The following is a 27314-nucleotide window of genomic DNA, read 5'->3' on the forward strand; positions in this document are numbered from 1 at the left end:
ATTAGGAGTGAGTATCCGCCAGAACTGTGCAGAACCCAATCTCTTAGTTAAAATAATCTAATCCAAACTATTTTAACCTAATTAGAACAGCCTCCTAGAAATTGTGTCATCTGTCATATGTAAAGCTGCACAACTGTCACCTGTCAATTCTGCAGCTGCAAGCTGTCACCTGTCATTTTGAGTTTTACTTTAAATCCGAAAATCTACCTTTATTAAATCATCCGTATCTCCGGAACCGTTTGTGCTAGGATTTAACTTTCATCTGAAAGCTTAGAATCTAGGCTTTCCAATGAACCTAGAACCGACTTCCTACTCCCTATACTTTTTCAGTAATCGCGAGACACACACTCGCGAAATTTACTGCGATTTAGAACTCAGCAGCTTTTTGCTCTTCTTTGCTAAAATTCGTTTGCAATCTGCTAATCATTCATAGAGTATTGTTAAAGTGAGCCTGAACTAATATAAAGTAGCCATCACCTACCCTGAACTTCTAGAGGGAATTAAAAGCAATTTTAGCACCTTTTCACTTCCATTGCAAACCACATTAAAGTAATTCGCCTGTGTTTAAAACTCATCCCTGTTTTCTCTAAGCTTGCTGGGGGAACTGGAACTGTGTATTGCATTATAAAGTGTGATTTGTTGGGATTCTTGAAGACTGTGTGCTCTCCTTCCATTTCTTGCATTGCATAGGGGGGGAGTGAATTGTCAAAAGAAAAAGTGATCATATTACCTTTTGCTAAAATCATAACAAGTTATTTCTGTACTGCATTTTATTCCACCTTGCGTTTCCTTGAACCATATAAAGCATTCTTTCCCACCTTATTCTTCTGTTCCTATTTATAAGTTACCTCTTGCTGACTGCTGCTCATATTCACAAGTGTAATATCCATTATCAATTTATTTATAGAAGTGTGATATATATATATATTGTTTAAATTTTCAAATAAACCCTTTAATTTGCAAAACAAACCTATTTCTTGGGTCAGGGGGATTCTAAGAGGGGGGTGTTATACAAGGGTTGTCATCCAGAGTACTGAACTGGATATACAAATACATCAATAAGGGTTTTCCTCAGCATCCCAGACTACGCATTGACTTATCTGTAATGTTGATTGAATATCGCTTACAATCATGCACCTAAACCAGGCCAGGACACGTTTGTCGCATGTGCTGGCAGACAGGTGACATGGGTGGAACCCTTCTCACGAGTCACTTGACAATTTCTTCTAATGATAGAAATGCCAATTTCCAAAATATACATCCCACCTGTCTGTATGAAACTTTCTCATTTTGAATTGAATATAACACAGTAAGAGCTCCACGATTATTACATGCATCAAAGCATGTTTCACTTTAACATGAATAGTTCCCTAACAGTAATCTAACACCACTAAACCCATCAGCTACACCACCACCCCTCCAAAAAACGCTCCAAAATCATCCCCTTCATTTTCAGCATATCCCTTCTCCCCAACATTCCCCATGTGTCCTTTATTTCCTCCTCACACTGTTTTCCCATGGCCTGATGGAATGAGGTTTGATGCCTGGGCGCATGGGCCGATCTCCGGTGGCCGGTGTGGTAAGGCCACCTTCTGCCCCGGGACTCATGTCCCTATGACCTGCTGACAGGATGGTGATGTCATTCAGGATGAAATTGTCTCCTGCAGCAGCCTTAGGATGCTTGACATCGTCATCAGAACTGATGACAATTACATCCTGATGGTGATGATGATGGAGAAGATTCTATTTGCTGTGTTTTCTTAATGGAGTGGGCACCAATCCCATTTCCAGCAAGTGGCCCCGCCACCACCCTCCCTAGAGCCTAGCGGCACATCCTTTAGCGGGCGGAGTGCCTCATCACCTACTTTTCGTGGTGTTGTGCAGGGAATAGCTACAAGAGAAGCAGGGGTTCAAGTAACCTGGCAGCTGGCCTCCTCAAGGGGATACGATGTAGCAGTCCATCTGGCCATCTTCATAGCCCAATGTGTCTGGGGTAGCAGCAGCAGCTGGGCTGGAGGCATTGAGGGTGGTGGTGGATGTTGCAGATGTGCAGATGGCAGTGCTTCTACAGGGGGTGGAGTGTTGTGAGTGCTCCTGCTATTAGTAGGAACAGTGATGAGTGCATCGCTGCTGGCACTGGCCGCAGTGGCATCTCTTTTTCTAGCTTGAGCATGTGTTGGACATGTAGCTGGCATGCAGTTAGCAACTGCACACTGCGTGATCAATTTCTGCTAGACACATATGCTATTTGAAGGTAACACTGTAGGTCCTGTCAATTTGATTTTAGGCTCTATACATTTGTTTTGGGTGCAATTTTGTTTCTGTAGAAATCGGTAATTGTGCACAGATTTGGGGCATTTTGGCAAATACCAATGACTTTTATCACTGTTTCCAAGCATGTTACGGTAATTTGTCTCCATGAGGGCATAGCTAAATTATGACTGGCCCTCGACAAGGATACCACCGTATCAGAGTAAAACCTTACTTGTGGACATATATAAATGGTATGCGCCTGAAGTACATTATTCTGAACCATTTATCATTCGCTCCCTTTCCACTCTTGAGTATGCTGTGATTCCATGCAAGGAGCATGTTGAACAGAATCATGCAAAGGATTGTGGTAACTATACTTACAAAGTGTGCCTGTGTGCTGCTTTCATCATTGATTGTTGGGACTTGTAATATGTCCATGAGTCATTCCCAAAACTGCATTTCCCTCAAAGCAATGGGTCTATGGTCACATGATTCTGTGAGACACATAGGCTTTGAGCTGGGCTGTGTGGAGTCAGATTTGAGGATGGCATTTCACATGACCTGTGGTAACATGCAGGGTGTGCAGTGAGAACGCAGCTGTGACAAGACAACATGCATTGTATTCATGCTCACCAATAGCTGCTTTGGATCTGGAACCCACTGCATGGACCTAATGTCAGTAATGTCCACGAGAGTGGATGCATTCACGTCCAAGGAGTGAACCACCAGTGTTAGGACACCAGGCATCCAATATGGACATGGATTCCCGGCACTGTTTGTCTCTGAAAGCCCGTACCCATTGCTTGATGGCAATCCACAATTGTATTTTTACCTTTGTGCTTCTAGTTGGAAAGGTCTGCTAACTTGTCAGGATACTGTGCCACAACTCGCCCCTCTTCCTGGAAGTGGTTTGGGGTATGAGGTGTCCAAACAACAGGGATGTCTCCTTCCCAACATGATTGAGAAAGAGAGCAAGCTCCAGGTCAGAACATTTCACTTTCCGGCGCTGCCCAGCACCTCGTTTGCCAAGTGCCCACCAGTCCAATGCCTTTCTTTGTTGAGCCTTTTTTGATGGATGCATGCAGGAAAAGTGGAGTGTGCTTTGGCTACTCGATGTCTTCACAATTCGCACACATGTGGTGGGAGTGTGGAGTTTTGAATTCCTTGCATCTGTGGTTTTACCAATACTCACCATACAAGGGTAAAACCCTATTCATGCGCGGACCCTCAGATTACCATGTGCAGTAACATTAATGAGTGGTGAAACTCCACAAAATACATAATGCACCCCTACAAAAGGACTATGCGAGGAATCCAGGTGGATCCTGGTGGATCTGGTAGCCATAAGGACAGAAATGAATGCAACCACCACAGACTGAAAATCATCAATGGAAGGCGTTTATGTTATGTTTTTTTATGTTTAAAGACCGCCTTGACTAAGCGACATCGTCTTGCTAAGGAAAGACAATGAAACGATGAGCTAAAGCCTTCCCTAGGATTCAGCATAGTATACAGGGCTTGAGTTAGCTGTTGGCTGTTCGCTAGCCTGTATATTATTGCTGGAAACAGCTTCCACTTTATTGCTGCCCGTTGACCAACCAGTCTCTTCCACATTACACCAGAATGATCTCTGAAAGATCCGGCCAACATTGAGCGTTCGACCTCAGCCTCCTCGGTGAGTGGTTGTTTGGAATGTGTGCAGTGTATCAGGACAGGAGACACGAAGACTGAGGATGGTTACAGGCTGCTAATGGTCAGTGTGCACGCTGGTGATCGAAGCCTGTGTGTGAGTGGGGACAGAGTCTTGATCAGTGGTACACTCTCCCATGGGGTGTGGAGAGCTCCTTGTGGTTTCCGCTAGACCCTGCAGCCTCCAGGCGACTGCTTTAACTACCTCCCAATGTGCTCCGGTGGGATTTTTGGCACTTCAGCAACTGTGAGATTTGGCCTCGCTCGTTTCTGGATGATTTTTCCTGCCCTTTACTTAAAGTTGAACACTATGATGGTAATCTTTTCTTGCGGGTTGTGATGGGGGGAGGGGAGAGGTTGATTGGATTTTCACATTTGCATGCAAATTCAGTGTATACATGCATCCATACATTTGCGCATTAGGTGCTGTTTGGAGATGCATGATGCAGGTGCCTTGTATATAGATAATGTTACCTTAGGGTGTCATGCCAAAACATGTCACTAGCACAGCCCTATCCCCTAGGCATTCCAAGCGCTCTGACACCACTACTTTGCTGCAGGGTTAGAGGATGGCCAGGGGGCGGGGAGGATTGATTGTCTGTGGGTTACCCCCAGCATGTCGTGCAGCCAGCAACACCTGAAACATGGCTTGGGCTCCTTTGCATGGCAGCCTTGACATCTGTAGTGCCCAAATGCAACCACCCAGTTATCACACAGACTGGGACTGCTTGAACCGAGGGTGAGACGGACTAGGCATTTGCGCTCCCCACCCAACTGGTGAACCAGCTTATTTCTGATGATATTATTTTTTCTCTCTTTATATTAACTCTTAACTCTCTTCTAATATGATGTTATGTAATCTTATTATACACTCCCCACTGTAACTGTAATGTAACGTTTATGATGTTGCAACATATCACTGTTGTATCTTTAGAATGTTGTTCCTCAGAAACCCAGAGCTGTGCGGCAGGAAACTGCCGGGATAACCTGTCCTTCTTTGGAACCTCTTCCTTACCTAAAGTATTCTGTTCCTCCACCCTCTACCAATAGGTATCCCCTCCGCCAACTGATGACAAGCTGCCACTTCCATGGAACGACTGAGCTTCATAGATACCACATAACATGACATCTAGGGGTTCATGGCCCATTGGGAGGCCATGTGAAGCAGAGCTATCTCTGTCCTTTCAAACCCCCTCACTGCCAGGACACAGCCTGTTTGTTGGAGGCTGACCTTAGGGGGTCACTTAAAAAGCAAATGTTTGTTGGAGCAGGCCCCCAATGGATGGGATAAGGACCTTGAACCAGAAACTGGTACAGGCGAGGGCGTATATGCACTCCTATGTGATAGAAGTGGAGCTTTCACCCAGAAGACATTTGGATTGTGTGTAAGGTACCCAACTATGGATGCTAATTCCTTCGAAGTGATGTTCCATTTAATTAGTGTTATCTATCATGAGCTGTACAAGAGGGAAATGAAAGAACTAAGGGGTTAACAAAGCGCCACAAAAGAGACGTGCAAGTTTAACTTCCCAGACCACTGAATAATTCAATTGGGAATGATTTCTGTGAAAGCATTGTGTGGTGCATTTGTGAAGTTAGGACCCATATCCCAACCATCAGACCTGAGAACAATGATGTGTGTAACTGTACGTATTAGCATCACCAAGGTCTCGTTTAAGTTTTAGGAAGAGGAAGTCACACAATTCTAAATAGTAGGAAGTCAGTAAGTGTTTATTGGGATTCAATGTACTCCCATGCTTCAAATTTCAGTAGTAAATGATTTCCATGACATAAACATGGAAGTCAATACTTTGGTAAGACGACTGACAGAATTATCTCATCTCCTGCTTTTCACGTCTTAGAACAAACACAGACTCCAGAGCATCAATGCGATTGCTAGCACTTAACACCTGGCTGCAGGGAGTGGAGCAATGGAGTCTGCAGGACACTCAAACACAATCTAAATGCCTACAGCATGATAAAGGAAACGTCTACGTCTTCACAAATGGAGGCAATCTTTTGAACACTGTGCAGTCTTCGTGTTCCAGTTCCAGGCCCCTATATATATATATATATATATATATGGATGTTTTTTGGCTTTGCTTAGACCAGAAATAGCTTAATTGAAGCACTGATACCCCGAAAGGCCATTTCGCCAGTACATAACTCTTTCTTTTATAGCCGCAACCCTCACACAATCCTCATTGTTCTTAACTATAGCAGCAGTATTCTGGCATGCAGTGATGATGTTGAAGAGGTGCATTATTGCAAGACTAGTCGTTTCTGGCTGCATAATCCCAGCACCGGTCGATGACATCCATCATCAAGCAAGATTCCTGAAACTTTCCGCAGAAAGTCACTATTCATTCTCTTTGCATTGACCAGGCCAGCACACGACGAATGCTAAATGAAAGCAAGCTGCTGCTGATTAAAACAACTACACCGTCTGAAATGTTTATATGATGCGTTGCAGGCTCTTGATTTCATCAAAGAGCGGCGGGAATTTGCAAGGCCCTGTATACTTTCCTCATATCTGCTTTTAATTTTTACATCTGTAACCTGCAGCATTGTTTAGTTTTATGCCCAAAAAATGATGACATGCATTAAGAGGATACAGATGAAAACATGATGCAGAGGTGCAGTAGAGACATGTCTGATTAGTTGAGATTGTTCTCATGGACAACAGCACCAGATCCCTGTACTGGGTCTTCAATGCACAATGCTGACAAAGTAACCCACTGCAACGTATGAATGAACTGAATGTGCAATCCGTAGATCACAGGCTAAAATCCTGACCCCTCTGCTCATCCTCTCAACCTTCCATGTTTGGTGCACGGTTATGGCTACTCATGCACAACGTCTGCCAGAAATGTCCCGTTTGAGCTTGCTTTAAGGGGTACCTGTTGGTCAAAATAAGCTATGATTTGCAAGAGAAGTGATTATTCAACTTTTTCCTAAATTGAAATGCGTTGGCTTATTTTGCAAGCTGTGACGATTCAGAGAAGGTGGTGTACAGGATGGAAAGATAGTTTCCCATCGGTAAATGCAATGGAAAGGAGACTGTCAATACATTCTAATTTCAGAAAACCCTGTTAGGGGGCTGTTCTCTGGTGTAACATGCTAAGGTTTGTAGAGCACGAAATTGTGTCTGGGTTGTCCTTTTATAGCCAGATGTTAAAGTCTGTTAATACAGTGCAGTGTTGACAGTCTACATGAAGAGTAGCGCCTGTGTCAGACAGGTTGTCAGTGAAATACCATGTGTACGACTGTGATATGAGAAGGAAGCTTAGAGTGAGGTTGAGCAGATAAATATTGATTCACAATCTAGATATTGCCGCAATGTGATATTTAACTTTGATGGAGTCTCTGTGTATAACAGCAATTTCTCCTACTTTCTTGGCTTTTCTGTTGACAAGTGTGGTCTTTGAGCTTCTGGAAAGGGTATCATGTAAAACAGCTGAGTGATGTTATTAGAATCCAATTTTCTGTGGTGAATAGTACGTCTATTTTGTCCTCGCAGAGGAGGTCATAGATGTCAGAGGAATGTTTGACGATAAAGTGGGCGTTGATGAGGAGGCATCTGGTTCCGATATTTTATTTGCGGCTCACTTGTGTTAAAGAGGGGTGGATTTCCGAGGACTCTAGGTTGTTGCATCTATCTTCAAGCAGGCTAAGACTGTTCTTTGTGAGGTCAGGTTGGTCATCCTAAGTCCAGCAATGATTGGTTTTAGGGGGCTGTTTCGTGATGAACTGTGTAACCAGCATTGATTCTTGATATTAGATGCATCTGGTAGATAGTTTATTTGGTGGTGTAGATCCAGTGGTTGAGGATGACCTTATCAGAAAATTGGAGTCCCTGCTAGTATTGTGTAGTAGTCCTCTGAGCCCTAAACTGGTGATGTGTGGTGAAACATGGTTGTAGTTGCTCGTTCAGGAAGATGTTAACAGCCTTCATCTCAAGATATTTTACCAACCAACTTCTGCACAAAGTACATTCTCAGCCTTTTTGAAGATTAATGCAACAACCCAGAGACTTTGGAAGGCCTCTCCTAACAAATGAACAAGCCAAGCCTTTTTTGGCACAAAGGAGCTTCAATATAATGTCATAACCGGACGCCTCTACATCAACCATTGTTCCATCGTCCATTGACATCTACAGTCTCTTCTACGATGACAAAATAGACGTACTCTTCATTACAGAAACATGGTTCAATGAGTATCACTCAACACTTACACATGAAGTCACGCACGTAGTATATACAATTTAATCTGCCAACATAGCAAGCAGAGTCTCTGAATTGTGACAAATTCCTGGATTGCACATCATTACTCCTCTGCTCAACCTTACACTATCTCACAAAGCTTCTGTACCTACAGATAGTCTTCTGCAAACGGTCTTTCACTGACAACCTGGTCAACACCATTACTATTCTCTCTGTATACTTCAAATATCGCACCATAAGCAGCCACAAAGTCAATTTCCACAAACCTATGCACACTACACCTCAAACAACTGATTAAATGACCCATCCAATAATCTGGACACAGCTTGGATGGCATCATCCGTAATCAGAATTTCACAATTGCCACCTTCCCAGTTTCCTTACTGTGGGGAGAGAATCTTCCAACCCTGTTTGCCATCTTCTCCAAAACACCACCGCTTTGCAAATCAACCAAAGCCCAACAACCCTAACATGACCACAATATGACATGACATAATGTGGCATTTATAACGCGCCTGTACACAAGTATTTCTAGGCGTGACAAGACAAAAAAGGGGGAAACAAAGGGAGGACAAAATAACGATCTTATTAGGCCTTGTGTCATAGCACACAAGTGCGGGGAAGAGGAAAGGGGAGGAGTGCCAGGAGGAGGGGATAGAGATGTAACTGGAAATCCTCCTACAAAAACTGAAGCCTTCAAACGCCAGCACACAACTGAATATTGGACAAAAACAATAGGTGACCAACTCAAAGGGATCCATAACTATGTGATTAACACAAGCAGCAGTTTAGAATTAAATAAAAGCCCTACAAATGTTCACAGGAGTAAACATCAGCAAATGATTTACTCCCAAACTTAATTTTATCAGAAAAAGAAAAATGAATTCTCAAGAACATCTGTGGACAAATCAGCTTCCAACACCCAGATTGGCTTAGCATTGATAACTTAATTTCTTCATAGTGGAACCTATCAAAGCAATAAAAGGCCCATCACGCACATCCAGGAGAATCTGCACAACACGGAAGGGAGTCTTCAAATTCATCTAGAATAAACAAAAAACGGTCAGTGTGCAATTTAGCACCCACACCTTTGCAAGAACTCTGTCACACCCTCAGGCCACCGTCTATTAACACAATTCTTTAAATCCAAGACCATCTTAACATGAAGGATCTATTTCCACAAAACCCAACCAGGGAAACAGCACAGACAAAATCACCTGTCCTGCCAGCAAACCTACAAAGGTATCTTAGAAGTCTGTTGCAGGTTTTCTCAATGGTTTCCAAACCCAGTCGGCAGTGTTGGCTCGACAAAAAGTCTCTTGTCCAGTCTGGTCATCTACATTACCAAATGCTGGTATAGGTGGAGTGTCTCTGTGTGGGTGAGATGGTGCCAGAAGCTGTTGTCTCTATCTCATATCACCCCGCTAATCCCCATTGCCGTTTTCCCTATTAGTACAAATCTTACAGCCTCCCACCCTTGCTTGCCATGGTTATTCCTCATGTGGCCTCCTTGACTTCATCTGGTTCCTCCATCCACCTTCGGATCCTGCAAAGAGCTGGCCTAGTGCACTGGAACCTGTTACGCTCACCTGGACCCCACAGGGGTGTCGATCGGACCCGGACAGCTGCGGTCTCCTTCAACGTGATGCTTAGTGCAGAGATGACTGTCTGGACTGGCCCGCCTAGTCTTGTCTGCTGGACCCGAAGAAGTATCTTCCTGCAAGTGGAGACAGGGATTAACCACCTGTGGGTGTTAGTGATGGCCTCCCAACTGTTCTCGCTCTCCCCCACTAATCACCTCCGATATCCCCCTAGTAACCTCACCTTATGTTTGTAAAAGATGAGCTCTCCATCCTGCATGTCTTGCAGGGGCGCATAGATACCAGTTACTTCACTGGTTTGAAGGCGTTGGGAGAGTTCCGGTAAGTATTGACTCTGAAGTCCCTGGCGGGATTGGTAAGTATCAAGTTCAAAGAGTTCAATGTGCCCGATGTTCACTCTTGTCCCCTTCCTTCCTTAAGTTGCAACTGAGTTCGTGAGAAGAAGGTCTCGTAGCTGCTGCTGGCGTTCAGGTAAGAGTCTGTGTTACCCAACGCTGTCCGGTAACTATTGCATGCGTTAACGTGTTGTTTTTTCTCCCTCTTTACAGATGCGGCATATGAAAATATGGAGAGTTATGGAATAATACCGCCGGTGGTAAATCAGGTACGTCTATGGTGGTAAGAGGTTGTATTTGTTGGTTCCCTTGGCTCACCTTGTTTTTTCTTGTGTCCCCTAGGTGCCGGATTACGGCGAAGAAATGATGGAGACAGTGCCAGATCGAAAGATGTTGTGAGAACTGGTGAGTATGGCACCGTGCTGGAGCTGGTGAAGCGACACGTGCAGGACTGATGTACTTTCCAGGTCCGGAGATGAAATGGTTCCGGAATTAGGTGAGGAATTTGAAATAAGTTCGTTTTCTAACCTTGTCCTTTTCTTCTTCTTTATTCTAGGAGCTCCGGATTCGAGGCGGGCGTGGCAGAAGGCTGGATGCTGCCTGCAGGCACGCAGGCGTGGCAGAAGACTGGATGCTGGCTGCAGGCACGGTGAGCGTCACGCTGCTGGATGCAAAATAACGCGAAGCATGTGCTGCTGTTCGGGTGTGGTTTAAATAGCCTCCAAAGTAGTTCCAGGTAAGAAGTTCCCTTGAGCCACGCCCGAATAAAAAATAGTCCCTGTAACAAAATAGTCCCATCCAGGCCTCATGTAGGCTTGGACTCTTTTGCAGCATGGTCTGCATCAGGTAAGTAAAGTCTATGAGCCTGCCGCCTATGCCGCCAGGACTGATTTCTATGAGGAGCCTGGCACCTAAGTCGCCAGGACTGAACCCAGACAGCCTCTAGCCGGGGCTGCTGAGGTTTAAACAAATGTCTGGATGCCTGCTCCCGGAGCTGAGGGCCTTGGTCCCTCATAGGCATCATGACAGAACCTCCCCGTTCTGTCTGGCTTTGGAGTTACCCTCCTTCTTCTTCTTAATTCTCCGCTTGCCCACTGTTATTACCACTTCTTCACCCTCAGTATCTCCTAAAGCCATGTTGCTATCACCTATTGCTCTCTACCACCTTCAACACCTGCTGTAATCTCTTCTCCCTCCTCTGTAACACCTTTGTCTTTTGATGTTACCACTTCTCCTACTCTCTATCACATTTCCCTTCGAATGGTGTCACTGTCTCCTGTCCCTTCCCCACCTTGCCTTCAGAACATTCAACTCCTCCTTACCAGTCAATTTAGTTCTCTCAAATCCTCCCTAAACACCTGCCACAATCATGTTTTCCAACAACCCACTGTGACTAAATGTGGTCAGTGGGTTTTATGGTGCTCGCCCTCATCCACCTGGGTTGGGATTTGTTAGAGTGTTTGAACCTATGGGCTGTCAATGAGGCAGGGTTGGGATTGGTTGCTGGATCACTTTGGCCTTAGGGGTCCAGACCAAGCCTTCATATGTTCCATCTGCAATCTTGAATTCACTCTGCCCTTCCAGCCACTTTCAAATACTGCCTGTGCAGGTCTCTGTTTCCCCAGTGTGTTGTGATTTGCATGCAAAAAATCCTCTTGGTAAACTTTTAAAGATTCTTGAATGTATAGAGGATGCTGGCCAGCAGTGAATTCACAGCACTGTATCTATGGCGATGAAGTGCTCTGTAAAGAGAGAATACATTGGTAACATTTTGTCAGGCGTTGTTAGATCCATGGGTAGGAAGCTGCTTACAAAATTGAATAAAGCACGTCTTTGAATCGATTTCTCTTACACCTCAGATTGCATAGTAACAGTATCAGGACAAATATTACTACTGTTGTATCAATGTAATTAGCTCTGGTTAAAGTGAAGCTTTCTAGATCACCAGGTTTGCCTAGAGAGAGCCACTGGTTCACCAGAGCCACCAGAGAAGGGGGTTCTGTAACTGCTCTCTTCCATGCAACATAGATTCAGGGAGGTTGACCAGGGGATCCACTTCATACAGCTGGGGGCCTATAATTGAGTGGCCTGGAGATGCACCATGCCCCCTGAGCCACCTCCTTTAGACCATAGAGGTAGTGGAGCTTATCACATCGCATTCCTCAAGTTCTGCATAATGTACTTTCCATCATCCTGACCCATGTCTCTAATACTGCATCTCTGATAATAATAATAATTTTTACATTTATATAGCGCTACAAGACCTCAGGTATCTGAGCACTGCTTATTATGTGTGGTGCTCATTTATCGATCTCAGAAGGATGAAAGGCTGAGTTTGGCCCTGCCAGGATTCCAACCTGTGTCAGCAGGCTCTGCACGGATGTCAACGTGAGCGCTCTACTTGCTGCTCTATCTGACCGGCTAACAGATCTTTCTTTTCTCTCACAGGAGTTTCTTTTCTTGGTCATTTTGATTGAACTGTTTCAGCATTAACCTATTGAACCAGCAATATATAACTGAAATATCACTCCAAGCTTCCATCACCGCAGGGTAGCCCACTTCAGTGACAACCTACCACCCAATCAGCCCCAAAAAACTAACATTAGACTCGGGGTTTTACTGGGGATCTGCTTTTCCAATGCAATAGCTTATTCCACCACTACACATCTCAATGGCATTACAAACAATAACAATGATAACTAAGAAGAAAAGATGCACTTCAGCACTAAACCTGGATGCACATTGTTTCCATGCACCTGTCAACTGAATATTCACATGTGGGGATACAGTGGAGCTGGACCACGTTGAGTTTGTGCAGCTCTTCTTTAAAAACCTGTTTGTCACGTCTGAAGATGTGAAAAAGTGCACCTTGCCATCATTTCTAACCATCTGCTTTGCATGATGAAGCATAAAGATCAAGATTTGGTTGGACCTTTTTCTTTAGCGTGTCTTAAATCTTCCTTTATGCTTGTACAGTGGCCACAACATCTGGAAAGATTTGTATTGTGCCCTTGTTTCTAAAGGCACATATTTCGCTGGCAAGTTTGAGGGTTTCGTCTGTCTCTGTGTACAGTTACGGATAAGGAGTTGTCCTAAAATTGATTCTTTGGGAGCTCCCATCCAAATCTTCCTACTGGGCTGTAATCACTTTAATGATGGACTGCATTTTCTTTATCTCCAAACTCTTCAAGAAATAAGTTATGTTTGACACCTGGCAAGCGGGACCTTGAACAGAGCAGGAATGTCTGGCGGCTGACCAAGTCAACCCGTAGAGCCAGGAGCAAACCACCCACTGTAGAGCGGATTTGGATGTCGCATGGATACAAAATGTATGCCTACGCTTCGGCACGGGGCGGAGGAGGTGTTGATGCCCAACACCCTGTCCATCATCCAGTGCCTCATCGTGGGGAACTGCAGATGCAGGGGTGTGATCTGGGAGAGCCGTGGTGGGGATGATGCGCTTTGGAAGTGCATGAACAATGTCATGTCTTCGCGAGATGGGCATGTTTCTTTTCCATCTACATGATCTGTGCATGTCTTCATATTTCACGCCTATGTGCAATACGTTTCTGTGATTTTTGTCAGAGATGCAATGTTTTTTGCACATCTTCATCGTGTGTATAGGAAACATGTGCCTCAAAGGAACATGCAAATGAAGCATACACATCTGAGGGATGCAAAACAAATTAACACATCCCATTGAGATGTGATGAAAGCATGCATGGCCCAAGGCTATGCATGGTGCAACATAGAGTGACACGCAAACCAAGGTCACTAGTTCGCTCTGACATGTGTGATCATGAAAGTGCATCATGGTGCAACATAGAGTGACACGCAAACCAAGGTCCGTAGTTCGCTATGGCATGTGTGATCATGAAAGTGCATCTTGTGCAATTGCTTTGCACATATGTTTGCTAACTGAGCCCAATAAAAAGAGCCAGTATCAAATAATATCTTGTATATCTGATTGATGTGTGCAGCAGAATCTTCATTTGTAAGAGCACATTTAGAATTTGTTTTAATTTTTTTTTTAAACTTGACTCAATTGTCTTTATACAATTTTTGCACGAATTGGCTTCACTCTTGTTTGTTATGGTTTTTTAGGTCCACAATGTTCGTTTTGCATGATTTGCTGCGCCTGAATTGGACGTTATCACATTTCCCTTCTAATGGTGTCACTGTCTTCTGTCCCTTCCCCACCTTGCCTTCAGAACATTCAACTCCTCCTTACCAGTCCATTTAGTTCTCTCAAATCCTCCCTAAATACCTGCCACAATCATGTTCTCCAACAACCCACCGTGACTAAATGTGGTCAGTGGGCTTTATGGTGCTCGCCCTCATCCCCCTGGGTTGGGATTTGTTAGAGTGTTTGAACCTACGGGCTGTCAATGAGGCAGGGTTGGGATTGGTTGCTTGATCACTTTGGCCTTAGGGGTCCAGACCAAGCCTTCATCTGTTCTGACAACAATTTTTGCACGAATTGGCTTCCATCTTGTTTGTTATGGTTTTTTATGTCCACAATGTTCGTTTTGCATGATTTGTTGCGCCTGAATTGGACGTTATTATGCAGTGTGGTCTGACTGCACAGAGAAGGGAGTAACAGCAAGAGCATTTGTGTATTCCAACAATGTGCACTCACTTTTTCAATTCCTTTTATATCAATCCTCGGGGTGAGTTTAATGAAACAGTCTATTCTCTTGAATAATGAATGCGGTTTATATTATAGTTCGTAGGTAAAATGGGCTGCGACAGGTGCAGACAGGGGCAGACGGTATAATGTGACTTGATATGCATTGATTTGGGATTTATTAAGTGCGACCGGACACACTGAACAGACCGAAGGAAGGCAAGGAGGAGGGGACTACTTGCAAGCAGAAGTTTAACAAAACAGATGCGGTTTTATAGGGGTCTCTTGCAGTGGTCGAAGTGTACGAAAAGAAGTAGTGCATCTATGTTCACTGTTCGCCTGTCCCCCTCCGCACAAACGCCATCGCCACGTGCCATACAAACCCAAATGTGCGTGCTGGATAAGGGAAGGTTCAGTTTAGTGCACTAAAGTGCAAGTTTCTTCTTCCTACATTTTTATTTTAAAACAAAACCGTTTCTGGAACGATTCTTTTTAAAAATCAAAGTATAGGAACAGTAAAACTTAATTTTAAAAAGTAGAGGATCATGCTACCAAACGCTCCGATCCACTTCGACCACTTGCACTCCGAAAGACAGGATAGGATTCTGTCTTACAAGTTATTACATTTGTGGAGCAATTACTGTCGGTCCTGTGGATCTGTAAGGAGCAATCACCTCGTTTAAGTGCCTAAGGACTCAGCCATGCAAGAACTTTAAGATCGGGGACGGAATCTTAGTAGAAATCCTACAATCAACTGCCGGTGTAAAGTTTGTTTGGGAAGGGCAACAGGCTGAGCACTGTGTGAACTGCAGCATTCTAAACTTACTCGAGGTGGTGTAGTGGGCAGCTGGGAATGCCAACATAGGGAGCATTGCCATATTACATGTTTTAATATATTAGAAGCCCGACAACAATAGCGTGCCCCACTTTTAGAAGCAAAGGGGGATACTGTACGTAGTCAGAGTTTGTGAAAGGAATCCTTGACTTCATCTTTAGCTTGGAGAACCAAACCAGCTGGGCCTTCCAGTGTCTTCCAAAGTTTATAACTTTTAGTATAGTTTGTGGGCAGACCGAAAAGCAGGCGGTTTAACAAAGTTTTTTTAACCAATGTCTGGATCCAAAAGAATTACATCTCTCTGTTAGGCTTTCTTTGGAGTCCATTATGGAGAATCCAACATTCTGTTTCATCCAGACAACATGTTACATGATTAAAGTCATTGTTGTGTGCCTGGGCTTCAAAGTAGACTTGGGTCATATCCACATCGAATGGTAAAGTAAATCATACTTTGCACATTTTCACAACGCAGTAAAACATGGTTTCATTGCATTGGGGCCGTTTCATGGAATTTTCTGCATGGAAAAGAGGGTACTTGCACACGCAACTGCTCGCAAATCCGCCTTTGTCGATTCATATAACCGAATGCGCTGTACTTTCCCTGGACTTGCATGTAGTTCGTTCTTGCTTGTCACTCTTGTGTAAGACTCCGAGCAGACAGAGGGCTGGGCCTGCGTTGAGGGCCGGGAAGGGGGCAGAACACCAAAAATGGGGCAGGACTTGCCAAAAAGTGGATGTTTGCCGAGAGACGGCCTGCAGGCAGTCCCTCGCACCCCCACTATTGCATGGCACGAGATGTATTCATGGATTCGATCGTGCAACATCTCAGCTGGGAAATGGCCATGCAAGTCTTTCCTATGATCCGTCACCCGAAGGCAGGCGTAAGTATACTTGCGCGTAGGATTTTCATAACAGGTGGGTCTTGCATGTGTGATTTTGGGGTGCGTGTACTCAATTGGTGTTCTGATGTAACTTAGGGGTGCACGTAACCAGTATACCGGGGTGCCAGAACATTTTACGTGGGTTCGCATGGAGATTTCCTGAGTTATTATTGCTGAGTTACGATTTGTTATATGCATGTTGTCGGGGTGCCGGATACAGTTACGGGGAACCATGCACAGAGTCCCAGTGTCAGAGGCCTGCTTACGGGGGACCCCACGCACTGTTTGAATGGTGCGTATATTCACGCCTGGGCAAGCGTGCAAAGGTAGCTGTTCATGTTTTGCATGTGAGCGTGTCGGGGGCGTTCCAGGCGTGACTTGCGAATACGATTACATTGTGTTGTCAATTCCTTGAATACCTGTGACATGCATTTTTCTTTCTGCGCTCAGGCTCGTGCATTGTCTTTCTCGGCACGTGTCACTTGCAGGAATTTTTATGTGCCCATTCCCATGAATCGCCTCCATTGTTTTGTATACAGGAATTTCCTTTGCAGAAGGGACCATGATCAAGTGCAGTTACTTTGCTGAAAATGTTCGGGACGACATGACATTTAAATGAAAGTGGGCCCTCCCAAATGAGTGGGTCAAAATGCTGTGCCACAAAAGTGGGGGGGTAAACCATTATCCCCCCCCTAAAATTACACCCATACCATGGTGTTAAGATGTATTTCTGAGCTCTGACCTGGTGGGCAGATGTTCAGAAGGCCAGCTTAGTTTCTTGGAACAGGGTAACCTTCTGGTCAAGCCAGAGCAATCAAGGTAGCATTGGCGGCGGTCAAGACTAGGTCTCATGAGGGGTGGGGGTGATGGAAAGTCTACAATGAGCACACACAGAAAATGCTACCACAAATTACTCTCAGTCAGGTGTATATTAAAAATATATATACATTTCTTAAAGGCCATTTAAGTAAAACACAAAGTAAATATTCAGTAGTCATAACAAAAGCAACACAACACTAATCTAGCAAACATATTTATATCAACCAAGGGTCAACATGGATATTACTTAGTACAGTTCCACAACCTGTAAAGAAAGGGGATTATACAGTGTGAACATCTCTGTGACAATCCTTCACAATTCAAACTCTAACTTGAGAGGCAGTTCAGTCCCTAAGATGAGTGGAGCCTTGAGCTCAAAAGTATTTTTGGTGCTGACGCACGCAATCATGCGGTTAAGTCAAAACGGCGTCTCTGGCAGGGCTGTAGCGACTCAGGATGGTGGGTGAGGCAGTGAAGAATAAGTTCCCACTATTCAAGGAGGGTCTCCCCAAGAGGGCAAAATCGGATCCAAGAATTGGGAATAGCTTGGTAGCACAGGCTACCTCGATAAAGAAGAGTGGCCCTCAGGGGACACTCATGCATAAAAAAGGATGGGTGCGCCAGGGGCCACAGGTAAGGGTTGCAAGTATTCACTGACCTTCGGTGCACTCTGGACCAAATTTCAGCAGTTGAGTCCACTTCGGTTGCAGGTTGAAATCCTGCAGTTGCGCAGCTCTGTGGCTTTCAGGGGCTGCTTTCCAGGAAGGATTCTGTGGTGGGACAGTGGCGATTTCTCCGCTGCTGTTGAAGGAATCAGGACAGTTCTGCTGCAGTGAGTCTGAGGCCACAAGGGTGCACAGCAGCAAGGCACCCACCAAGTTTGTTACCACAGCTGGGCAACACAGTGACCGTGTGTGCTCAGGTTCAGGCATACTCTCCTAATTCCAGACCTAGAAATGCTAGGTGTACGAAACTCGGTGGGAGAGTACTTTATACCCAAACCTTACAGTCAACAAAGTCTCAAGTTTCAACTTTAGACAGCGGCGGATCCAGGGTAAAGGTCCTGTATGAACTGGTCAGTTCACTGTGCAGTCCAGGAACACTTCCGAAGAGGCTCGCTTACAGGTTAAGTTGGAGCTGCAGAGAATAGTTAGTCCCACTATTCCAATGGGTCGAAGCACCGTTGTAGTCCTTCTAGGTTCGATCAGAAACAGGAGGTCCAATGGGACAACAGCAGGCTCATGGTGCCAAACGGATCTGCTTGTTGATTCAGGATACTTGGCTCCTATACTAAGTTTGGTGTGAACTCAGAAAATTGACCTGGAAAGGGTGTAAGATGCCTTCTCTTACCCAAAATCTCCATTGCGCCAAAACGAAGAGAGACCAATGAGAGATTTGCTCACATACAGCCATCCCAGACATAGACCAGTCACGGACCACAGTGATCCCAGTCATCCCAGCACACCAGACATCCTGGCACCCAGGATGTGTATTGGAACTAGACAGCTCCAGCCCATATCCTGGAGGAACACGCACAAGGCATGCAGAAGCCCATGAAAGCGTTGGTTTGTGCGGGGGTCCGCATGACCAAATAAGGAATTTCCTGAGTCTCTTCCACCTGGGGAAGGCAACTGGAGAAGATGGCCAGAGGACAGAACAAAGGACCTTGTGGTATATTTTAGGCACTGGTCAAGGACCTTGGTCAAACGCGGTAAACGCGGTATGGACCCTTAAAAATAGTTCAAAACATATGAAAAGTAACTGCTGCCACCAGCTCTGTCCAAAGCACACTCACCGGAATATCCTTTGATGGTGAAGGGCCTTAAAGGAGGACCCAGCACACTGTACCGTAAGGTACTTTGATCACTGATAACATGTTGCTAAGAACTAGCAACAAAGTGAAAGACTAAGGGAATCAAAGTCTCCCAGTACTGACTGTGTTAACGGCATGTCAGTTACCCATGACCAAATGAGCAAAAGCACAGTGGAGTACAGCAGAAGGCTGGGCTCCACTGGCAAAAGTCAGGCTATGGTGGTCAGACAACAGCAAAAATTTGGGGGGTACACAAATGGGGGAAAATTACACGTGAATGGAAATCTTTCCTAACACATGGTCTGAATCAGGGGACTTTATTTGCACAGCAGCAGCATTGCTTATGTTTGCTCCAAAATGTGCATTTATAAGGGTTGCTTTTTTTTAAGCAATGGCTGGGAAAACGGAGATTGGTGATAAACCACCTATCTGGCTATCTGGGAATTAAATAATAAAATTGATTAGGATCCGTTTTTAATTCACCACATGTTTCCAGTGGTGGGTTAGGCCCACTTAATATGTTGTAACATTGAAATAAATGTTTTAAAAGATATGTCTGTTGCATATTACAGGGTGTGTAGGGTGGGAATTCAGCCCATAGTGTCTGACATTATATTGGACTTATCTTCACTTTAGTTTGTGTATTAGATATTCAGATGCCAATTGCAACAGATTAACCCTAATCTCTTAACCTAGAAAATCTGTTCACTGTCATTAAATCTCACACATGACAGCAGTGTATACCAAGTCATTCTAAATATTTATTACAAAGATGGGTTGATTCCTGAAATCCTGTTCCTTGGCTAAATCCTTTGTTACCCTTTTCTTCAAATCTTTTATACAGAAGCAGCACATTTGTTTTGTAATATTTTGCATTTGCTTTGGAAGCATACTTTTTGAGACCTTTAAAAGACATGGGGCCTCATTACAAATCTGCCGGTCCAGACACAAGGGTGCCGGTAGCACCGTATCAGCACCCTTTCCGGACCGGCAGACTACAACTGTGCCTGCCGGCGCTGTTGCGTGGTGCAGGTATGACCTGCCGAGGGCAATGGCCACGGTAAGCACAGTTGTCACGGAATCACTGGCACCGTTACTAATGGTGCCAGTACTTCTGAGACCCAATTCCCATGGCATCCTGGAGGACTGCATGGGAATGGGGACTTACACTTTCCTCTGCCTGATATCCCAGGCCGTAAGGACTTGTAATGTCCCAGTGGCACCGGGATCTCAGTTGGCGGAAACGGTGTACCGAGTCTGGTGGCAACCCGCCAGAAGCACCGGCGGGTTACCACCGGATTCGTAATGAGGCCCATGGTCTTTCCAACTAGTGACCCTGTCAGTCATACCTTTCATTCTACTAGGGATAGCAAAAGCACCCCATGAGCCACTCATGTATCCATACAATACATCTGCATGTCAATATTTACATTTTTTCCATTCACATGTTCACACATTTCAAGCTTGCTTCCATTTCTGTTATGTTGCTTTCTCTTCCTATCCTTTTTCTCCAATCCTCCTTCCCTCTTTGGAATTTTCCTCCATCAGACTAAGGCCTGATGATCCTCTGCTTGGAAAACCATCTGCATAAAGCTCAAACACACACTTTGCATCCACAAAAGTGGTGTCTTTGCACATTAAGAAATAACTTGACTGAGACTGAGGCTGCCAGGAAAGGGCTCAATGAATCTTTGAGAGTGGTGTTTAAGGAAGTATTCAAATCAGATTCTGGATTTCCATGACAGACCAGCTATTTGTGACAAACAGGACAAGGGCACTTCCTGATATACTGTGTAAAATGCTACTGAAAAGTCAAATAATACAAAAGTAGCATTTCAAGGGCAACATTAACAGTTCAGAATGAGATCAGTACTTGTGTTATAGTATAGGAGCATGCCACATTATAGTAGTAGCACCCACATGGAAGGTGTATTGGCTGTAATTTGGGCAAAAGACACAAATCAGTAGCCGTATGAAAAGGGTACACATATCTCACAGGCACCCTTCGCAACAATGACATCAACCATGCCATAGATTAGATAGTCAATGTGGAGTAGATGTTACCAGGGAGGAACATCGATCTGATCAGAGAATGAAATAGAAGAGGGACGTGGTTTTCAAGTAGTGTAGCCATGAGGGAGCCATGAAACAAGTGCATTTGTTGTGTGATGTATACTAGTGGCCACTAATATTATATGGGAATCAATAGTTATCCAGTTAAACCATGATTGGGGCTTCTTTGAAGAGTGTACTATGGGAACTTAATAACATTTAGGGACAGACAATTTTGTTACATCAAGGGATTGGCAGTTTTCACAGGTATGGCACTATTAGGTTCAATGAGTTGCCCAGGTTCACACACTTTTTTTAGTTTTAAGTGGTGAAGCTCAAAATGTAAATACAATCTGCCATATTGTCAGCAGATAGCAAAGTGCACTTATTTGGGAGCAGTAGTTTTTCATGAAGTAAGATAAATACCCTCTGTTGTAGACCTGACTTAGAAAGTACACATGATAAACCAACAAAACAATATTAAAGATAATCCTTATGGAAACATGTTATGCAAAAGGAAAATGGCTTGTAGCTTTATTTTCGCTATCATCAATGCAACTCTACAAGTACCAGAATACTAAATGATGTTAGCCTAAACAATCTCATCTAGGCTTTACTACTGTATTTTAAAGTTTTAAATACACCCAACAAAACATCAAAAGTTCACCTGCTTGTGGTCATTGTTTGAAACAGACTTGCATATTGGTATTAAGTGAAAGAGAAGATTTGAAACTATAGAAAAAAGCAGACATATTTTGTATCAAATAAGCAGACCTGAATAAAGCTTGGCAAAGAATTGTGAAATTTGGTCTGTTTATTCCTGTCTATGTTCCCTTATACTCAAATGGCCCACATAAAAAGAAAAAAATAGGCAATGAGCTAAACATTAACAGCAAACTGTGCAATTATAATAATTTCCACTGAAAACAGCCCAGTACTCTACAGTGACATAAGACGTTTTAACCAGGATCACAGTATCGTCCGGTGGCAAGAATGGAATATGAGCCCCAACACTTTGGTTCCACTGCCTTGAATTTTACTTCTGAATCAACTCTTCTTACTAATGCATTATGCTCTTTGTTGGGGGTGGCTGCACACTTTTTACAACCCATCTTTGGAGAGACTGAGTTTGAGACCTGTTCTCTATGTACGCTATGTTAGTTTTTATAACTAGTGCTTTCTGACGTGCCAAACATTCCAATATTCACCTAACTGTAAAGGTCACTTTTTATGAGTGGGAGAGTTCAGTTTACTGGGCAGGCAAAAATAGCAAGACTAATGAAATGGCAGTGCAATTGGCAGCAGTTGAGACAAGGAGGAAGGGGACGCAGGGCATTATGGGTGTGGATTTTCAGGAGGCAGGTCAAGGGCAGAGGGCACAGAAGGCAAGCATCTGGGTGAGGCTTGGAATCTAGGGTTGAGTGGATGTCTCCAGCACAAACACAAGAGAAATGAGGTTTGGAAAGGGCGAGAGGGAAAACTGGTTGCAGCAGTGTCCCCTGCAACTCAATGGGGAGCAATAAGGGAGCAGGAAGCTATGAAATAAACAACGGTTTCTTGCCACAATGTGAAATCTGGGTCCGTAAAGATAAGCTCCAGCGACACAGGTTGTGCTGTAGTGAACACACACATTGTATGTACCAGAGTGAACATAGAAGGCTTGACCAGATTAATTGATGTGATCCAAACCTACTTATTAGCTACAGCAAGACAGCTTGTTCAGAGCCTTACCAGCATACTAAACAATGCAATGACATGTGTTATTCGTGTTTTGTGAAAAATGCGCTCTGAGGATATTGTATCAGGCAGCCATGTGGGGCCTGTTTCAAGGTGGGAGGGATCAGGCACATGCCACTTTTGCCCTGTCATTAAGATACCTCTGCATGTGGTGAATATATAGAACTAACAAAGTCCTCACATGCACCTTTGTTGTGTTCAATTGTTTGCAACATTCTTCTTCTATGGCATTCAATGCATTACATGGCCTGCAGTAGTGGCCCTGTAGTTATGGTTAAGTTGCTCCACTCATAGGAAGAGCACTTTTTGGGCGGCTCATAACTTTGCTCCCCCTGGACGAATCCTTACCACACTTTGCAAAAGAAGTATATGGTCCTGTAAGAATATTGCTGGGAAGTTTGATGAGGTTTTGTCAAAGGGGGGGCAAAGTTGTAGGGGGCCCCCAAAACTTCTGCTTTTTCCATAGACACAGTGGAAAAAAGTGTTTGCTCCTGTCTACAGCCCAAACGGCTGGACAGATTTTCAAAAAATGTGCGGCAGGAGCAGCGGCTTGGTCCCGAAAGTATGGATCTGTAAATTTGGTGTGAATCCATCCATGTTTTTTTTTTAAATGGCCCAAAAATAGCGAAAAGAAAATGAGTGATATCTGGGTTTAGTCCACTGACTCACTTCTCTGTTTGCTCCATGGATGGGCCACCAATTGGCCCAGGGGCCGACGAGATTGCTCCAGACATCAGACACACCCGCTGATTGGATGGTGAAAAGCGTGAGGTGTGTCATATTTTCCCAAACGCTCGCCATATTGGATCCACGGACAGCCGCACTGACTGCGGACATCGCAGTGGGGAAAAAGTCTGGAAAACACATTTTGGGTCATTTGGTGGTGTAAAGAGGGACTGGGAAGGGTTGGGGAGTGGAAAAAAAGATGATATGGGGCTCTTTGTTTAGGTGGAAGAAGAGCATATGGGTGGCGCGGTAGTCTGCAGACACTGTGCTAGTCCACGGGCAGAGTCTTGGCCGGACAGCTTGAGACACACATTTGGGATCATTTGGTGACTGAAGGAGGGTTTGGGCGAACAGTTTGGGTTATTTGGTGACTGAAAGAGGGCTTGGGCGAACAGCTTCAGACACACATTTGGGGTTATTTGGTAACTGAAAGAGGGTTTGGGCTGACAGGTTGGCTTATTTGGTGGCTGAAAGAGGGCTTGGGCAGACAGCTTGAGACACACATTTGGAGTTATTTGGTGACTGAAAGAGGGCTTGGGCAGACGGCGTGGATTTTTGGTCATTGAAAGAGGGCTTGGGTGGACAGTTTCAGACACACACTTGGGGTTATTTTGTGACTGCAAGAGGGCTTGGTCTGGATAGGAGAGTTGAATCTAGCTGAAATGGGGACATTTTCAGCGCTGAAAAATAGGTTTGGCCATCCATTTCCATGCCTGCAGACGTCATCTGAATTGGGGGTTTCAGGGTAAGTTGTGGTGTGGTGGTTGTGGCCAGATTCTTGGGGGCATGGCCGTATTATTCTGTGGTGGTTGTGGCAGTGGCTAGATTCTTGGGTGCATGGCCGAAGGCCGTAGTGACATTTGCAATGAAGTTTAATAAGGGGCATTTTTGAAGTAGTTAGACACCTGTTGGTGTATTGTAACTATTTTGCTTTTCAAAAGTGCTGTTCTACTCTTTTTTTAAAGGTATTTTTGAAGTACTTAAATACCTGTTGGCATATTGAAACTATTTTGCATTTCAAAAGCAGCATTTCAGTACTATAGGTGTAGTTAGATACCAGTTGGCATATTCTAACTGTGGATAGTTTTATAGTTATGAAGGTCATTTTTTTAAGTGGTTAGTTACCTGTTGGTGTATTCTAACTATTTTGCTATTCAAAAGTAACATTGCAGCATTATGGATGCAGTTAGATACCAGTTGGCATACTCTAACTGTTGATAGTTTTATAGTTCTGAAGGGAATTTTTGAAGCAGTTCGATACCCGTTGGAGTATTCTAACTATTTTGCTATTCAAAAGTAGCATTGCAGTACAATGGATGCAGTTAGATACCAAACAAAAATAGTCATGGGTGCCTCTCTATGAGAACAAACACAGCATAAATGGCCTGTTCTATGGGAAGGTACCCATTCTAGAGTCCACAGCTACATTTGAGCTCACTGTACCTTTCACAGAAGGCAAATAACTATTTGCATATCAATCTTTGTCCCACTCACATGGGCAGTCCAGCACCGAAATGCTATGGCAATTCCCTTCTGAACAAGAGTGCCAACAGCAACCCCATACACGTGTTTCAGCCTTGTTGGGCATCATCAGTGAGGTGGAGCTGTGCCTCTCTGAGCACTGTGAACAAGGGGTCCACGTCTGGATGACCCTGGGAAACATAGGGTGACTAGACCTAAGGCCCTTGAAAAAATCAAAAATAGCCATGGGCGCCCCTCTATGAGAATGAACACAGCATAAATGGCCTGTTCTATGGGAAGGTACCCACTCTAGAGTCTGCAGCCACACTTTAGCTCACTGTACCTTTCACAGATCAGAAATACCCATTTGCATATCAATCTTTGTCCTGCCCACATGGGCCCAACAAGGCTGAAATACGTGCATGGGGTTCCTGTTGGTACTCTTGTTCAGAAGGGAATTGCCATAGCATTTCAGTGCTGGTCTGCCCATGTAGGCGGGACAAAGATTGATATGCAAATGAATATTTCCCATCTGTGAAAGGTACAGTGAGCAAAAAGCAGATGGCTGCGAACTCTCAAAGTGGTTAAAAACCACTGCACAGGTTATCATGCCGTGTTCTTTCGAGAGAGGAGCGCCTGCTACCATTTTGTATTTTTGTAAGGAACTTGGGGTTGGTCAACCTAAGCTACCTGGGGGCAACCAGACGTGGACTCCCTGCTCACTGTGCTCAGAGAGGCACAGCGCCACCTCACTGATGAGGCCCAACAAGGCTGAAACACGTGCATGCGGTTGCTGTTGGTACTCTTGTTCAGTAGGGAATTGCCATAGCATTTTAGTACTGGACTGCCCATGTAGGTGAGACAAAGACTGATATGCAAATGTATATTTCCCATCTGTGAAAGGTACAGTGAGTAAAAAGCAGATGGCTGCGAAATCTCAAAGTGGTTAAAAACCACTGAACAGGTTATCATGCCGTGTTCTTTTGAGAGAGGGCGCATGCTAACTTATTTGTACAGTTAGATACCAGTTGGGTTATTCTAACTGTTGATAGGTCTACAGGTTAGTGACTAAACTTTGTAGACCCTCATAATCAGTAAATTCTAAGTACTATGTTTGAAACAATATTACTGTGTGTTCGGCACAGTTGTTGTTTCTGCTTGCATAATTATTGGGTCACTGGTATCAAAATCTATAGATCATTTTTAAAAAACAACTACATTTACGTGAGTGTAACCTTCACAATATGTTTGTTTGAAGTGTGCAGTACTAAAGGGAATGTTTACAATTTCACAGGTCAGTGACTAAATGTACGTTTAAGGAATATTAAGTAGGCATTTGTTAGATTTGCTGGTAATCTCTGTTTTAGAATAATGGAAGTGTCCTTGCATTCAAACCAACCACACATGTTTCTAATGCATGCAGTATAGTGATCTGCAGTGGCTGTGGCACCGGTGTGGTAGATTATGCCTACTGTTGTTAAGGTTTTCTTGCCAAGAGATACTTGCCTGTGTGTGAAGCTACTAAGTTTGCAGTTGTTTTTGGTACCATTTGCATTGTACCTTAAAAGAATTAGTATTACATATTGGCTATGTGAGTTCACGTGCAAGGTGCAACGATAGTCTGAATTGCAAAAAGTGCACAATATGGCATGATTTGCATTGTGCACCAGCTAATGAAATGAAATGGATCCATATTTTGGTATAAATACACAAATCGTTCATTAGGGATGTGCTCTTGTGAAACATGGTTGCAGAGACTGCAGGTATGTTTCCACGTGTATGAAATCTGGAAGATTTAATTCATAGGTATATTTTTGGTTTCCAATACTTGCAGAAAGCACATTAGACATTCTTGTGGCTCTTCCTGTGTGTTTATTGTGAATTTTACAATACCTGCACAGTAGTCCAATTCTTGCCTTATTCGTGAGACACTGTAAGTGTTGTCAGGATCATTTGTGGCATTTCTATCAGGAGGAGCATTTGTAAACACAATTGGACTGAGCCTTTCAAGTACATGTTTTGAGCAATTGGTGGCAATTGTAAAAGAACATTGATTTCAACATTTGCATAGCAATTAACACCAGTTGTGTTGGATAATTTAAATGGACCAGAGAGTTCTGTCTCTTTGCCATTTGTTGGACCTACACTTGTTTTTGTAGGAGAAATATTTCTCTTTATATCTGCTGATGGATGTGCAGTTGTGTTTGCACTAGATACTTTTGTGGTTGTACTACTTGATGAAGTAGCAGTTGTTTTTAGTTT

The sequence above is a fragment of the Ambystoma mexicanum genome, chromosome 10 (assembly GCF_040938575.1).
Source record: "Ambystoma mexicanum isolate Mex_15411 chromosome 10, UKY_AmexF1_1, whole genome shotgun sequence".
Taxonomy (NCBI): domain Eukaryota; kingdom Metazoa; phylum Chordata; class Amphibia; order Caudata; family Ambystomatidae; genus Ambystoma; species Ambystoma mexicanum.